Source organism: Haliotis cracherodii, unplaced genomic scaffold, assembly GCF_022045235.1.
Source record: "Haliotis cracherodii isolate W230 unplaced genomic scaffold, xgHalCrac1.p SCAF_6, whole genome shotgun sequence".
Taxonomy (NCBI): Eukaryota; Metazoa; Mollusca; class Gastropoda; order Lepetellida; family Haliotidae; genus Haliotis; species Haliotis cracherodii.
The window spans coordinates 65136602-65153415 of NW_027266319.1; the positions used below are offsets into that span (position 1 = coordinate 65136602).

The 16814-nt window shown below is 39.7% G+C and overlaps 1 pseudogene; it reads left to right on the forward strand.

The window, feature by feature from the left end:
* The first annotated feature begins 338 nt into the window (after nt 1–338).
* Nucleotides 339–10792, forward strand: LOC139445675 (uncharacterized; annotated as a pseudogene).
* The last annotated feature ends 6022 nt before the right edge of the window (nt 10793–16814 follow it).

Genomic DNA, 16814 nt, shown 5'->3' on the forward strand with positions numbered 1-16814 from the left:
ACGCCAATATGTCAGAATAACAAAGAAAACAATGCAACCACCCTGCGTTAATCTACTTAAAATGCATACATGCACATCTAAATAATATGTGAATCGATTCCAGCTTATGTGCAAATGCCGACCAGATTCAACCGAACAGTGAACAAGTAAGTAATCTGCGGCAATCGCCTTCCTGAACAACGCCCACATGTTTCCAATCACACCAGAATTCTGAGTTATCTCACAGAGCTGTACATTAACTGGGCGCTTTTCCGAGACCTGTAAGCTAAATGAATGTAACATCGCCTTATTGAAGATGGAGCCAGATTTTCAACTTCTACAACACTGCTCCATCAGGGATGAGGAAAAGAAGCAACGGTAAGTGCTAACACATCGCATTTTATTACAAGATGTGCAAGGCCGGCATTTGCGTGCAGCATTAGGTGTATGACAATCGGTGTTTAAACACGGCTTCTTTTCATTGTAACGGGAGATTGTGTCGGCATTACGGCTGGGGGTGCTGGTCTGGGAATGTTCTAGGCTCAATAGGTAAAATACTGATGCCCTTGCTCAAATCATTAGGAAAACATATTGAGTGAAGGTGCCGCGGGTGTAGTCGGCGATGTCGTGACTGGTAGTTCAATGTACAATGCACAGAAAGTGTACGGCGTAGTAAAGATTTACATATTTGTCATTGTCTGGGGATACGGGTCGCCTACAAAGAGATGGATTTATTTTCACTACCAGGCATGTTTTCCACAATAACCAATTCACACTGGACCAAGTATAGTCCCGTGACCTGTCCCAGCCAGTTGGATAGAACCATAAGATTTGACTTCTTTGATAGGCATTTAGAAGTTGGAGTACTAAGTAAGGATAAGAATTTATGGATGAACAACTTCTTTATTACAGTTAAGAGCGACGTTTCGATGTAGGTTCTAACACCGTGTGGTTGGCAAGTATATATACAAGTAGGAGGCAATGTTTGCCTGTACAAACATTGCCTCCTTCTCGTATATATACTTGCCAACCACACTCTGTAAATCACTTGCTTGATAACGGTGTTAGAACCTACACCGAAACGTCCCTCTTAATTGTAATAAAGAAGTTGTTCATCCATAAATTCTTATCCTTATATAAGATTTGATATCAAAAACCCTATGGAAGTTATCATCTATCTCGCTGCATGTTATTTTAGAATTTTGTGCAAATTTAAGATGGACGACGATCGTATCGCGCCACCCTCGCAGTCGACGTGGTGGGACAGTGACTAAAGTACTCACGGAACTTTTTTCGACCTCAGATCTTAAAAAAATGCAGTTAATATACAAAATTTGTAAATATTCAAACAACTGAATTAGTACTAATTGGGCCGTGGCACAAATACAGCGTATCAAATGATTTTATGCCTTTTTTACACGTAAAAGTGTGTAAAAATGTGAATAAAACAGATTATTGTGAAACTGGGCATAACCAGGTGTAAGTAGATCAACGTGACCTATGACACCTTGACGACAGGTGCATAATGCCTATAGTCTTTTTCTGCTATGTCAATTTGGACTTAGTTTTATTTTTGAATGTTGAAAGTGCCGACAAATTACCTCCTGTAAAGTACATTTTGTATTGTTCACTGGGATCAAACTACATTCTCTATTTCGGAAGTAAGGGTCAAAACGGGTCCAACCAGCTAGAATTAACCGATATCTTAGTCTGGGAACCTGACCATACAATCACTCACAAATGGGAGATCTTTTTCAATTTATCTTCCCTTCACTAACCCGCTAGGTGCGCTGACCCGGACGGTCCAACCTTAAACTGACGGCGCATGTGGTATGCGCAATACGAGCACTACATGTTACTATGACGCCTATAGACAGTTAACTAGTATAACCTTCACCTCTATCGGCAACAGTTACGCTTGTGTGTGGACAGCATATCTTTTCGCCTAAACAATGATTTATCTATTGCCATGTCCGGAAATAAATGTTCCTTGATTTAATTATACATCAAGGATGACCACGACTGATTGTATGGTATAGTTATCCACTAGATATGCGTTCGAAGCGATGCAGTGAGATCAGCTGATCGTTCATCCCAGGTCGCTTTGTTGACGTTTTGCAATCGGTACTGAAAGTGTTGGCCTTGATGTATGAATATGAAAATTAAGTAGATTTTGTATACGTTCCTATATCTATGTTGTAGCATCGCCGAGCAGGCTACATCATATGCATGCATTTCAGTATGTACAACGGTGAGGCGATACGGTACGCGAAATGTGAAGGTCTCATGCGACGTTGCCCGTAGCCTCAATGTTGTGAATATTGATCCGTTGGTGCCCGTGCCTGTAATAAAACAGAAGATGAGATTGGGTTAAATGGCCGAGGGTGTGCAGGTACTAGTGGGCTACTTAGCTGCTAATTGTATATACCAAAAATGCTACCGTTGCCATGGCCACGCGCGTGGCCGACGGCGATTGCAGCTAGCGCTGCTGGCCTGAGACTGCTACCGCTGTCCGGCCCCCACGGTAGCATATTTATACGCTACCATTGCTTGGCAACTCCACGCTGCTGGCCTAAGTCAGACTGCCGCTGCCCGGCCCCAGGTAGCCGGCCACAGGTAGCCGGCCAAAGCAGATCCCACTGCCCGGCCCCATTTGCAAAACCATTGTGCGGCTCCCGCCGCGGACCCAACTGTCAGCTACCGCTTGACAAGACGACTTCCGCCGCCGGGCCCATATACGTGGCAACTGTTTGCCCCAACGTATGTTATTCTACGATTCCCCGGCTGAAAAGTCGGGAAAGACAAGGTTCCCACTGAGAAGCAGGTAACCCCGGAAAGGTTCCCGCTGAAAAGCAGGTAGCCTTAAGCACGAGTATTAATTTGGAAGCAAGTTAATTTGTTACTAGCAGTGTAGCCCACAAGAACCCCGCCACAAAGCACCAGAGTGCTACCCCACACCCACGGCCACGCGATACGCGGAGATAGCATTGTTGCCCGGCTTGCTTATGTACTGAAAGGAAACACTAACCTGTGGAGATAATATCCTTACTGGCGCAAAACGAGCGCCAGGGCATGCAATAAATTGTCCGTAAACACGCAGTCCTTTGTCACTGAGGTGGACGCCCTCCCAGGCGTACCATGTCTTGTCAGATGCCAGGATCTGGGGATGTGGCACTGTTGTACCGCCGAGCTCTTTGACTCGGTTGGTCAGTCGGCAGTTGATATTCTTCCGCATCCCCTCGATCTTTCGTGGATCCCTGGCATCGTGCCAGTAGCGCCTGGGCAGCATTGAGGATACGATGATCTTGGTGTCAGGAAGCTGGAGTTGTATCCGAAGGATTGATGCCACCATGTCAAGGTAGAGTTGGCTGCCTTTGACCGAGCACAGGTCGTTGGAGCCCAGGTGAATGATGAGGGCTCTGGGGCTGCGCCGTGTCGCCTTGACCTGTGCATCCAGAATGGTGTCCAGCTCCTTCCACCTCATCCCCCCCTCGTGCCAGCCATAGCATCCTCGGTTGGTTCGGGCTGGTGCCCTTCAGGAGCAAGTACTGCCGTGCCCTGGCCATGTAGCTGGATCCCACCATCCAAACTGTAAACAATAAGAAGTGTAGTAAGTACCATGAAAGACTATTTGATTTAATTGTGCAACATTGAATTTGTTGGCAAGCGTATGTAAGCATTGTAGCAATCTGATTTCCACCTGCCGTATTGTTGTATGAGGTGTTCAGGCACCCCGTTCATGGCTGCTGATGTGGCTGCCCCAATGCGGAAGGAGTGCGAAGAATAGCAGGCCGTGTTTATGTTGCTGTGTGCTAAGGCCTTTTTTAGGAGTGCCTGGAATTGGTACCTTGTAACGGGGGAATGGTCATGGAAATCACTGAAATCTGTTTTGATATTTAAGGGTTAATTGGTGCATGTTATATACAAGGATTTTATGTATATGAATGGTAGCTGTTTGTTGCCAAATACTACCATGATTATATTTCAATATGATCAATGAAATATATATATTATTTTGGCCTTTTTTTAATTTTACAAAGTAGAAAAAAAATTCAGACACAGAGGACCCTATAAGTTAGTTAAAATACATATTCAAGAGTATTTGTACAAACTACAATTTTTAAAAAATAAAACAATATATTCATACTAATTGCCAATCTCTATAATGTTGATTGTATTAACAAAGCAGTGTCTACATCCAGTTTGCATTGACAATAATCATATGATTGTGACACAGATAAAGCTGATTCTTAACTTCAGTAGGCCTTGCTTTTTATTTTTCTTGTTCTAAAGCTTTTTATGTTTCCTTGTTCTAAACTGATGTTTCAAATTCCAACAAAAATAAATTATAAATGTTTTTTTCTTTTTTCTCTTCACACCAAAAGATATCTGCATTGCACAATGACTCTTATTATTTTATTCAATATCATGGCACACTTGTGCATGTGTACTAGTATTTGATTACACATGCATGACTTTTTAGCTGTCATCTGTTTCTGAACTGAATATTATGCTAATAAAGATAAGTAACATTAAAAAGGGACTCTGGTATTCTTTCAGGTTTGGAGAATCAATCAATTCATTGTGAAAACATTTTTAATTTCTTACATAAGTTACTTTGATCTTGATAAGATCAAAATAGATCCTAATTAAATTGAGGAGGATTAAATTATGCAGTCTTATTCATTTCAGCCAGTCTGTCTAAAATCAGGTCCTATTTTTCAGGCAATAATAAATGAATGAAAATTTAAGAAAACATACGCCTTACCTGAGTGAATCAGTCAATATGCATATTGACTGAAAATTTTCAGTCAAAATACATATTGGGCCTGATTATAGACACTGACTGTAACATATGTAAATATAATCTTTTATATGCAAGAACAAATAACATAAATAAATCCATTTATCTACATGGAATGACTGTGGGGTTCAATTTGCATTTATTTAACCGTCAGAAGACTTGAAGATAAACTTTCATATTCATATTTTCATATAAATATACTTTATACTACAGGTGTCTTGAAATACTGTTGAATGAAAATCAGGATACTTAGATACAGCAGGATAGTGTGTGGGTTTGTATGGGAAATTGTCAACATTAAAATAAATATAATGTTACTAAAACAAGAAGATAAAACTATGATTTAGATCTATTTATGCATCATACACATTTTTTGGGGTAGTCAGTATGATTTGTTGTTTGTTGGGACACATCTCTGTAATTATCCCCGCCGCGCGAAAGCGCGAAGCGGGGGATATAGTATTCACGACCGTACGTCCGTCCGTCCGTCCGTCCGTCCGTACGTCCCACCTGTTTGTTGCCGCGATATCTCAAGAACTAAACACTGGATTGTCTTCATATTTGGAACTATGGTGTATATACAGACTCCGCAGACACCAGTCGGTTTTGGTGACCTTGACCCCATTTTCAAGGTCACAGCAGGCATATCTGCTTTTGGAGTTGGAAAACAGTGTTGCCGCGATATCTCAAGAACTAATCTCTGGATTGTCTTCATATTTGGTACTATGGTGTACAGGCGGGGGATATTTCGTCACTCTATGACAAATACTTGTTAACTACTATTTTAAGAGCATGAGTATCAGAATTCTGTAAGCAATAATAGATCAATGAATTAACACCTGTGATGACCCAGAGCACTTAATGGTGGGACACATGTTATAAGGGGCAGAATAATATGGGTAAATCTCTTATTTCAAAGAATGATGACTGGTATGTATATTGCAAATGAGTAACTGAGTGCTTAATAGATGCATGGTACATGTTCATTTGGCCTATTTCTAAAAGAATTATGTAAATTTAAATATTCAGATGCAACTTTAATTTTGATATAAAAAGATACATTTAAAATCAGTTGTTTTATTATTGTGAACGTTATTTCTTCTTAAAATATTTGTAAAGGCACGGATGTATACTTACTATATAGATCATTGGTAAAGGCCTGTCAAAGATGTCTGTGTGTTGCAAATGTTGGCGTATCACTAATTTTATTACATTGAAGTCCATGGTTGAGATTTGAATGCTTGAATTGTTGTGGGAAATAATACCAAGGCTAATAGATAAATGAGTTTGCATTATTTCATCGACTGACTAATGCCTCGCTGTTTTCTGACGTAGAAAATACCATGGCAATATACCATTTTTCATGACGTTTTTCCCCGCTATATTCCAAAGTGACAATTCGTTTCGTAGTTGAAGACTCAACAAATGTTGATATTATAAACTAATAATCACTACAAAATATGTGCTAGTTAAAAATATTCAGTTGTAAACGACCGTTTTTGAACGCAGGTGCAACAGGATAACTCTTTAGCTTGGCTCCGTCTCTACATGTCAGTCGTTGTCGCAGAGCGCATTGATCCGGGAACCAGACCGGAAGCGACAGTTTGGACCGTCACTAATATCATTTCAAAAGGAGAGTTATTGCCCTTTGGAACAAAAAGATCGCCCATAGACAATTTGGCAGCACGTGGTTTCATTGAAGATAAGGTCGACTGTTTTGATAATTTCTCTCCAGGTGAGAAATGCAAAAACCAGCATTCGTGAAAAGAAGGCAAAAATGTGTTCTCAGCCGACCTATGGAAGACCTGTTCATGCAACAAAGATCTCACAGACGGGGTACATTTAAAGATGGACTTGATACACAGCCCATATAATTGTTACATGTTACACGCTGTTACAGACCGGGGCGGTACTCGTGACCAACTCGGGCTATTCCGGGACAAGCCGAATAGCGACTGGTGCCCAGTTTTTGCGACTGGGTTCAGTCTAAGCCGAAACGGGCATAACTAAAGAAATTGTCAACTCGTTGCGTAATGATTCACGTATATTTCCCATGTCATATATATTCCAGATGCTATGTAAGACACATCGGGACTTCAGGTATTACACAGAACACGTCCCATATTAATTCTGGAAACCCCAGTCTTTGCCCAGTCTCGGTCAAAGGTATTTACAAAAGTAAACATGCTGTTTTCATGGGAACATACTAAGGAAGAAAAAATGAATTCAAAAACTGAATATTTACACCATCTCGCCCATGGGCCTGCGAGAATATTTTCCTCTACTCAAAACTCATGTTTTTGTTTCGCAGTTACTTAACTTGTAATCCAACAAGTATCGTGACACAATTTAACTCATTTTAACGATTTTATAGCTGATCTAAAACTTTGTAGCCAAGGGACCACACACATCTCCTTCGAAAAATAGTCCACGCAACATGACAAAAGCAAATTGATAATGGAGTACTGTTTATTTACATGGCAATGTATATATATGCACATTGTATAAACACTCAATCAAAATCCCACTCTGATACACACGAATATCGTCAAATAGATTCAATACTTATATTAATTTAGTTTACAATGTATATACATGTATGGAGCTAGGTCCGGCTGTTGTATCTTGCTTTGACATATCTTTGGTATATTCTCTTTTCCAAGTTATCTTCATAGCGCACGAACACCTTGTCTGTAACAATAAGGTAAGTAATGTAAGTGAATTGGTACATGAACGATATGGCATACATGAACGATGTTATTAATGTTCAATAATGCCAATGACGTACACCCATCAACGGCTTCAACTGTGGCTGGATACAGTCTTGTAGGATATGTTATACCGGGCTGTGACCAGGTCTCCTTCTGAAAACAGGAATGTAGATTTATTTAATATTGCATGTGTGCTACTTCGAGTGGGTTCAACTATTATTACATCACTGCATATAAATACTCGGTCGCTGTGTATCATTCAGTGGCACAGGCTACAAATTGGGAAAAGACATTTTTAAAATGGCATCAGATGAAGGGAAATGTTCAAAAGGTATAATACTGTATTTATTGCGTGGTGACTGCATGTAAAAGTTCCAGAATTATAAAATGTCCAAGAGTGGCCAGACTTTGATATCGTTTTGATTTTATTTCCATGTGATCATACGAACCGTTGGCTTGAGGGGTCTGAGTAGTTTCTGTTCTAACCAAGAATCAGTCTTTTGAGTATTTCATCCAGTGGACTTTTAACAAGGGATTTTTTCCTGTCTATGATCTTTACTTTGAACCTGTGTAAGAATACAACATGGGAAATACATTCAGGTTATATCACAACAAAGAGCCACATCACTTTTTTGCCCAATATTTCTATTGCCAAACAGTACGAATTCTTGATGGCAAGTAAATACATTGACTTATTCTTGATGGCAAGTAAATACATTGACTAAGTGATGTGGTATCTTCCTGTATGTAACCATGAACAAACTGACAATTGACGCGAATGTATATAATGTATACGTCCTGCAAGGTGTACAGGTTCAGCTTCGATTAAGTTTCAATCTTTGTTATATACAAGCCAAGATAGAACTCTGTGACATGAGATTCTTACCACATTTCTGTTTCCTGGTCTTTGCCCTCCATCATCTTCCCCACTGTCTGAAACGAGACCAAATGTTATAATAATGTATGTAGAGAAGGTATTCCTGCAGCATTCCTCATCATATTGCTTGGGGCATTTAAGAATGTAGAAAATAGTGTGTATAAATAATTTGTATAAGTGTGAAAGTCATTCTTTACAAGGCAGAAAGCAAACACTCACTGCATCAGCTTCTTCCCTTTCTCATTGGTTCTCAATAAACCGCTGAACCTTAAAGAGAAAAAGTCTTTATTAAACATAAATATATTAAATATCATCTGTTTTATTTGAGTTGGGGAAAAATACGAACTATTGGATCAGTGATTTGTGGTGTGGTGATGGTTTGCTCTATCGTGTCGGAATGGAACCAGGATAACTGTAGTAAGTAGAGACGTCAAATTACCTGCTGATGCTGTTGCGTCACCACTCCCTGTAAAATAAATAAAGTAAAATATTTGAATACTTTAGATACCAGACGGTATTATTAGGAAAATGTTTACGCATGTAATTTATCTATGCCATAGAGGCATACTCTGTACATACTCTGGACCTCATCTCCGCTTGCTCCCATCATTATGTCTTCCCCGGACGCTCCTTCATCTAGGTCATCGTCAGTCAGATACACTTTTATGTGTAGGTTTTCGTTATTTATCGAATGAGATGACAATATATATATTTTAAAATATGAAATTTCTCCACATGTGTTAATCATACACTTAATAATGTCTACAAGTCATAAGTTGAAAGAACAGGGGTAACCAGCTACCCTGCAGGGCTATGCAAATTGTTATACTTACCACATGAACTGAATCTTCTGATGGAAACTCGTAAATCTACAAACATAAACATTTGTATAAATAAATTTCGCTACCTACCTTCAGAATCTTGATCTCGGCTTCTAGGCTTGCAATCTTCTGTTGTCTCGACAATAGCTTGCTGTCTTTTCAATTCTCGTCTCAGCTTTTCGTTGTCTTTATTCCTTGTCTGCTCATGTTTTCTGTAATAAAGTGCCCAACGTGTTACGTGACAAATGTAAATGAAACAGCATTCACAGACATTATTATGTTAATCTTGATCGCAAAATATACACCGTCCATTAATGAAGTTGTTAGGTCTGTACCTGGGGTGGACAGCCCAACGGAGCAGAATTGCATTGTCATGATCAAAGATGGTGTGCAAGTGGCAGAATGAATTCTTTCCTCAGCTAATACAACTGCATCATGTCCCCGTTTTCATTATTTGTAGAGTCTGATTAAATTTCTCTTTTCCGGTCCTGCCGTCTCGAAAATCTAGTAGCGCCTGGAACAGTGCTTCCTCGTTGCATGTACCTGTTGACTATCCTGGATGTCTGATTTGGCAGTTTGTTGAGGCTGTATTGTTTCATGATGTTTAATGCAGCATCAAAACACCTCCTGGACAACAGAAACGCATCTAAAATAGAGCAAAAGACAATACTTTTTTCATCCGATTATGGAACTGTTAGATATGTATGCTCCAATTAATATCTTGAATAAGGAGCCAATTCATTGGCGCAAGTGACGGACTATTCATAGATGAATATAGTGCATTTTACATTCTGCTATATCTACACACCACCTTCTCCAAACGCAAAGCTTCCATGCATTTTCCTCGCCATTCTTTATTTTTGGAGTCGAGTCCTACTGTGGAGTCACATTGGGAGTTGGCTTGGTGGAGCCTCCGAAATATCTGAAATATATATTTGTGGTTATGTACTTGGTCGCGGTTAATTAATCGGATCTAGTGTTATTGTATTGTGGGGGTGGATGTCCACTGGTCACTTTGAGGACTTTAGTTGCACAGTGTCAGTGTGGAGTCGATATGTGATTATGGGCCGAACCTAGTCTGTGAGCACCTATGTTTTCCTTTGATCTAGTTACCTCTACAACAGCTTGAAAGCTGTTGGTGTCCAACTCCTCTCCTTCGGTGGTGTCTTCCAGGCCCAACAGTGCTGTGCTTGTGCTTGTCGGGGGTTCGATCTGTCTGGGACTTCAGAGCGCGATGGATTGAAAGGACATTCCATTCCCCATGTATTCAAAATTTACATGAAAGGCAGCCAGCTAACTTTGGCCTACAAAGACTAGCCTCTACCCAGTGAAGTCTACAGGGAAATTCCGATAAACTTGACTGGCATGAACCCACAACTCGTTGTTGTAAGGCCGATGTGTAGCACGGTCAATGACATCAGAACATGTTCAGGGATCTTCCCAAACGGAAAGATTCAGCCCGCCTTCAGCCTTCTGAGATAGTTGACTGGGAAAGCTACTTAGTCACTGTCTACAACAAAATACCCTGAAGTCGAATTCAAAGACTTTGACAACTACAATACTGCACCAACAGAAGATGGACGACTACCTGAAAATTTGATGGCAGCACTTCAGAAAAGTCCAAGAAAAATAACCAGAAAAGTCCAAGGTTCGTGAATACAATGTTATTTGCTTTATGCACTTATTATGATATATCTTAACTCAATCAAAAGCTTGTAATGAATAGACAAAGCCCTCGTTCATCCGTTGAACCTGTACTTAACAAATCAATTTTATCATTGTTCTGCGTGTGTTGTTTCCTGATAGTGAAGTAATACAACCTATGTTCTAATTTCTGATCCTTAACAACACTTTAGACATATTGCTTTCGAAGGATTTTCCGTAACATCTCACGATAAAATTTTCATCTGATGCTGCTGATATACACATGGATCTAGATTTATCCCTGTTGTGATAATTTATTTTTCAATGTTTCAGGTATCTGTCCAAAGGAAGAGGACACAGTAGCTGTAAAACCCAACGCACACCGAAGCTTTGATTTGATATGGATTGTTGCCCGCAAAGAATTTCCTTGTATTTTCAATGTATTTTCTATTGAGGCATAGCTGTTTTAATGTAACTGTTTGATCATGAGACATCACTTCCAAAATAATACCTATTAGTATACTCCCAATAAACATTCGAACACAAATTTGAATGAAAAAGCTATATTTTGCTCCAATGGTAAATTGGTAAAAGTATTGTATGAATACATATATATGTGTACGTGTGAAATTCAAAACATGGTGGTTCGCAGTGGAAGACTAATCTAAACATGAACTTACCTTGCAATCAACTAAACGTGAAATCCCCTTGTAATGTAATGAACAATGAAAATGTGATAAGATCAAATGAAATGTATTTGAAACTTAAAGTGAAGTTGCCGTATAGTAACAATGTAAATGGGTAACTCTCTCAACTATTTCTATTCTATTCTATTTCTGTACTATTCTAATTCACTATTTGGTAACTTAGAGAGAGTTACCCATTTACTCCTTGCCCATATGAATGCCAGAAACCACATGAAATAAACTGTCTAGAGCACGCGCATTTTGCGCTCATCCAGCAAGAAGCACGTGCTGCATGCCAACTTTAACGCTTTCCACGAAGCTGTTGTGTGCCCATGAGTCAACCACTGTGTCCAGGAACATGAGACTTGTTCCCAGACACTTGTTCCCGGACGCTTCAGAACACATGGTTTAGTAACATGCATACAGTTAATCTTAAATTTGATGCTGTATTCTGCATATGGTAAATATTTGATAAATTGTATAAATAGTCACATACTTATTGTGTATATTCATTGACGTATGAAGGTGTTGTAATTAAAAACCTTTTTACTGACACATGCATTTAAGTTAATCTTGCTTTTTCGACATTTCGCAAGATTCTCTATTGTTCTTATAGTTGATTGGGATACATTGTTTTAATTGTTCCAGGTCATATTAAAAAAACATTTTCTAAATAGACTGATATTTATGTAAGTGTGTCATTAAAAACTTTACTAAGATATGCATTTAAGTTAAACTTGATTTTCGACATTTTGCAAGATGCTATATTTTGCATATAGTTGATAAGTGATACATTTTGTAAACTGTTCCAGGTCATATTAAAAAATCTAAATAGACTGATATTGATGCAAGTGTCATTGGAAGCCTTGTTTACCGCATACAGTCATTCTTCAATTTGACATTTTGCAAGATGTTCTTAAATGCATATTGCTGTTTAAATAATGTTTGTAAATATTTCATTTCCATGTTGAAACTTAAAACGACATTGACATGTATATATTGGAAAACCTTATTATTATGTAAAGGCATTAATATAGTTCAACTTTATCTTTATGTGCTTCATACATGAATTGAAGTAATTATCAACAATATATTCTGTGTCGGTTGTTTCATAAATAAAATGTTTTAATCTTTAATTACAATGGGCCTGTCAATGGGCCAAACTTTTCCCCGGATGTGTAACATATTTCAATAACTCTATGAAATATTTGAATTAATTTAAAACGAGTTGAATTATGTGTTTATACAATGTGCATATATAGGTATACATTGCCATGTAAATAAATAGTAATCCATTATCAGTTTGCTTTGTCATCATGTTGTGTAGACTATTTTTCGAAGGAGATGTGTAGTCAAAATGTGTGTGTGGTCCCTAGGCTACCAAGTTTTAGATCAGCTGAGCTAGTGTCGTGCTACGTGCACCGACACTTGTTTTTGCAAAACAAAAGATGTGTTCAAAGTTTTGAGCAAACAATGTGTCATGATACTTGTAGAAACAAAACCTTGTGTTTTGAGCAAAATGTTGAGGAAAATATTCTCGTCCAAGGCGATATTGTTGAATTAAAGTGAAACTGAGTTGAAAAGTGTCATGATATTTTAATACCACCGTTGAATTATTTGTTAATAAATTAAAATCAGTTGAATCGTGTCATGCTTGTAGACACACCTTTATGTATTTGCGAAACTAAAACTGCTGAGCAAAGGAAAATATTCAGGCAGGCCCATGGGCGAGATGGTGTAAATATTGAGTTTTTGAACTTTCTTTTTCATTTTTTCTTCCTTAGTATGTTCCCATGAAAACAGCATGTTCATTTTTGTAAATACCTTTGACCGAGACTGGGCAAAGACTGTAGAGTTTCTGGACTTTTGGGTTTCCAGAATTAAAATGGGACGTGTTACAGTATGATTGATATGTTTAAATCCAAGACATATGTAAAATCAAACATTATTCCTGAGAGATTTTTGTCGGAAGTACTTGAAGTCACACGCTCATTTTGATTGGTTTGTCGTTTTCGCACATAACATTCACGGATAGGGGGGACGAGTCTTCTTGCAGGTTACGGAAAGGGGCGAGTGGTGACGAATGGCATACCATTTATGCTCGTCACATTCTTTCAGCCGAATTTCATGTCGCCAAGCTAAGGTGGCACCCGCCATTAAAAGATGATCATGTTAAAGGTTTGTGGAGTGGAAGTACTACGAAATCTCCTATAGCTCGACTGAAAACAACGACGCACATTCCACAGGGCTTGAGAGAATGATTCAGGACATCTGATAATGGGTCATATATTCCTAAAAGAATAGTGCTCGGTGCCAGTGGACAGTGAGTGTTTTTACCTGTGTATTGTACCAAAATCCATTGTTAACAAACATTTCAGTTTGACTGAAATTGTTCTAAAAGTACAGTCGGTATCCAGTTAACATTTCCACAGCCCACACCGAGCTTTCACTCTTGTGTGATAGAGAATTGGACAGTGTAAATGAATTTGATCACTCTAGAAATCCTCGTATACACAAATATTGATGACATCCATGGTCCAACACATTCTGAAATGACGTATGGGCGAGATTTGCAGTGGTTTGGGCATAACGATCCTTTTCTGAAAAACATCTACGGTGGTCTAAGTAGTAGAAATACTTTGCATCATTGTTTTTATTTTGATAGTTCTCGCCGCATACCTAATGAGATGACCCGTGAAGACCCGGGGTAGAATAGGTCTTCAGCAACCCATGCTTGCCATAAAAGCGACTATGCTTGTTGTAAAAGGCGACTAACGGGACCGGGTGGTCAGGCTCGCTGACTTGGTTGATGCATGTCATCGATCCAAATTGCGTGGATCGATGCTCATGTGAATCATTGGATTGTCGGGTCCAGACTCCATTATTTACATACTGCATTCATATAGCGGAATAATGCTGAGTGCGGCGTAAAACAACAAACCAACCAACCTAATGAAAGTGAAACATTGCAGAGAAAAGGGTATTGTTTAAAACTTCCATGGTTTGGAGATGGTCTGATAATAGCGTGAAACGCTTATTGGGAAAAAATCCGGCAGAGGTAATATACCGGTAGAGAAGCGATTTATAACCGTATCTTTGTATTATGACTGTCAGCCAACCTGGGCAACTATATCACTCCCCGTTAATTACTGTTAGTAATACAGTATAGTATAACATTTATTGCCTTAATTGTTTATCCCCTGAGCAGTGTCGGTTCATCACCCCCAGAAGTCCCGAGTCCAGAGCAACGTCATTCTGTCCTCTGTTGTTCATTACTATATATGTGTTACCATTACATAGTGTTAGTCAAGCTTGGTATTCCGAGTTTGGCGAAGGGACGACCTCGAGCAGGATGATGTGCCTCTCGTAGGAAACGTCCGGAGCTCCGCTCCGAAGGTCGGATTATCGCCGTTTGTGTTGTCAGAACAGGTGTTCCGCTCATTGTGTAATTGTTGTTTACATGTTGTGCATAAAGCGTTCCGGGACAGTGATGTCGATTTTGTCCTGTATTCCCCCAAGAGCTTATTCCCCGTCAACATGCGCAATGTCGAGTATCTACCCTGTTTCCGATGCCAATAAGCAGCAGAGAAAGGAGTGAAAGCTGACTGTTTCATGTGATATAGTTCTGCTGATGAGCGAGTATGGTTGCTACGCCGCTTTTTTCAATATCGGGGGGTGTGTGTGTGTGTGTGGGGGGGGGGGGGGACCACCAGAAAGGGGCTTCAGACATTGTATCCATGTCGGGATTCGAACCCGGGTCTCCGGCGTGACGAGCGAACGCTTTTGACCACGAGGCTACCCGACCGACCCTGGTTCTGCTAATGAAGACTAAGTATACAAGAAATTTTATTTCAGGACAGTAATTGCAGTTGTCATCTCATAATGGTTACCGTGAAAGTATTAAGAGGTGCGAGGGGAGATGGTGAGAAAGATTCATGCGGATACTCGTTGAAAACCCCGGGGGAAGATTGGATGTTGGTGTCTGATTTTAGCGAGAACTGTTACAATGAAGTTTTGGTTAAGTACACGAGAGGATGACTACTTTCAACGATTGGCCCGAGCTGGTTCAGAAAGGGTGTACTCTTAGTATAGGGAATGTATGTTTAATAATGTATTGTGCATTCACGATGTCTATTCAAGAGCTTGAATTGTGAATAAATATTATGAAACGTGATACCTCGTGCCTGTGTCTTTATGAAGAGTTGCGGTTACCTCGTGGGGTATTGTTTGGGTGGATCAGTAATTATTCTCCGCCCTAACGAAGTTGTCAGGGGATATTGAAATGGGTTCCGTCCGTCCGTCCGTGCGTCTGTGTGCGTCTGTGTGCGCGCGTCCCGAAATCGTTTCCGGAGCATAACTCAGAAACCGTTAAATATTAGCATGTCTATCACTCATGCTGAACTGGTGCCTTTTGCTATTTAGGAATTTTATAAATTTTCATTTTAGAATTTCCGTTGCAGCTATTTTGACATGGGCTAAGAGAAATGTTGGGTCAGTTACCTGGTTTCGGACCATAACGTGTTAAAATTGGCGGGGGCTATAGCTGACTTCGTCGACTATACGCTTGGCCGTCGTGCTGTCAAGTATTGAAGAGTTACATAGGCAGCATGGCACGACGTTTTAGAGATAGTGTTTGGTAGAATTGTTCAGTTTACATAGCACGACATTTACAGATCACCTACAGAATTGTTATGGCTTTAATGCTTGCCTATTGCATATTTATGAGATAAAAACGAGACTGACAGCAATTGAGAATAATACCCAGCTAGTAATACAATATATCCCTCCAGAGAAAAAGATATGCCAGGTATAGTGACATCACAATAAGATTCAAGTATTTACCATAACTTGCCAGAATTTCCCAACTCACTGCCAGTGTTTATCCTCGTAGCCACTTCCGTTCATCTTCCCGAGGCAAGAGTTAACTGTCTATAAAAGTCCAGTATCCACCCTTGCCGAACCATGCTTGAATTCCTGGGCTCGATCGTAGGGCCACCTGTAGTTATTACGAGTTACGTCCCTTCTAAACCCCTCCTATGGACCAACCAGATTCCACTTATCGTATCGCTTGCATTTGATTCAAACTAAAAACTGCGGCGCCCAGTCAAGACGATCTGATCGATAATCAAGATCTATATTGTGAGCACCTTGATTAAAAACATGAAAAGATTTTGAAAATATGTTGACGAGTTGGCCGTGCACATGCTTTGCAAATCCTGCAATCGACCGAAATCAGCACGACAGTTTACGAACCGGATTTTGATTTCCTTGTGCGATTTTGATTCGAATAAG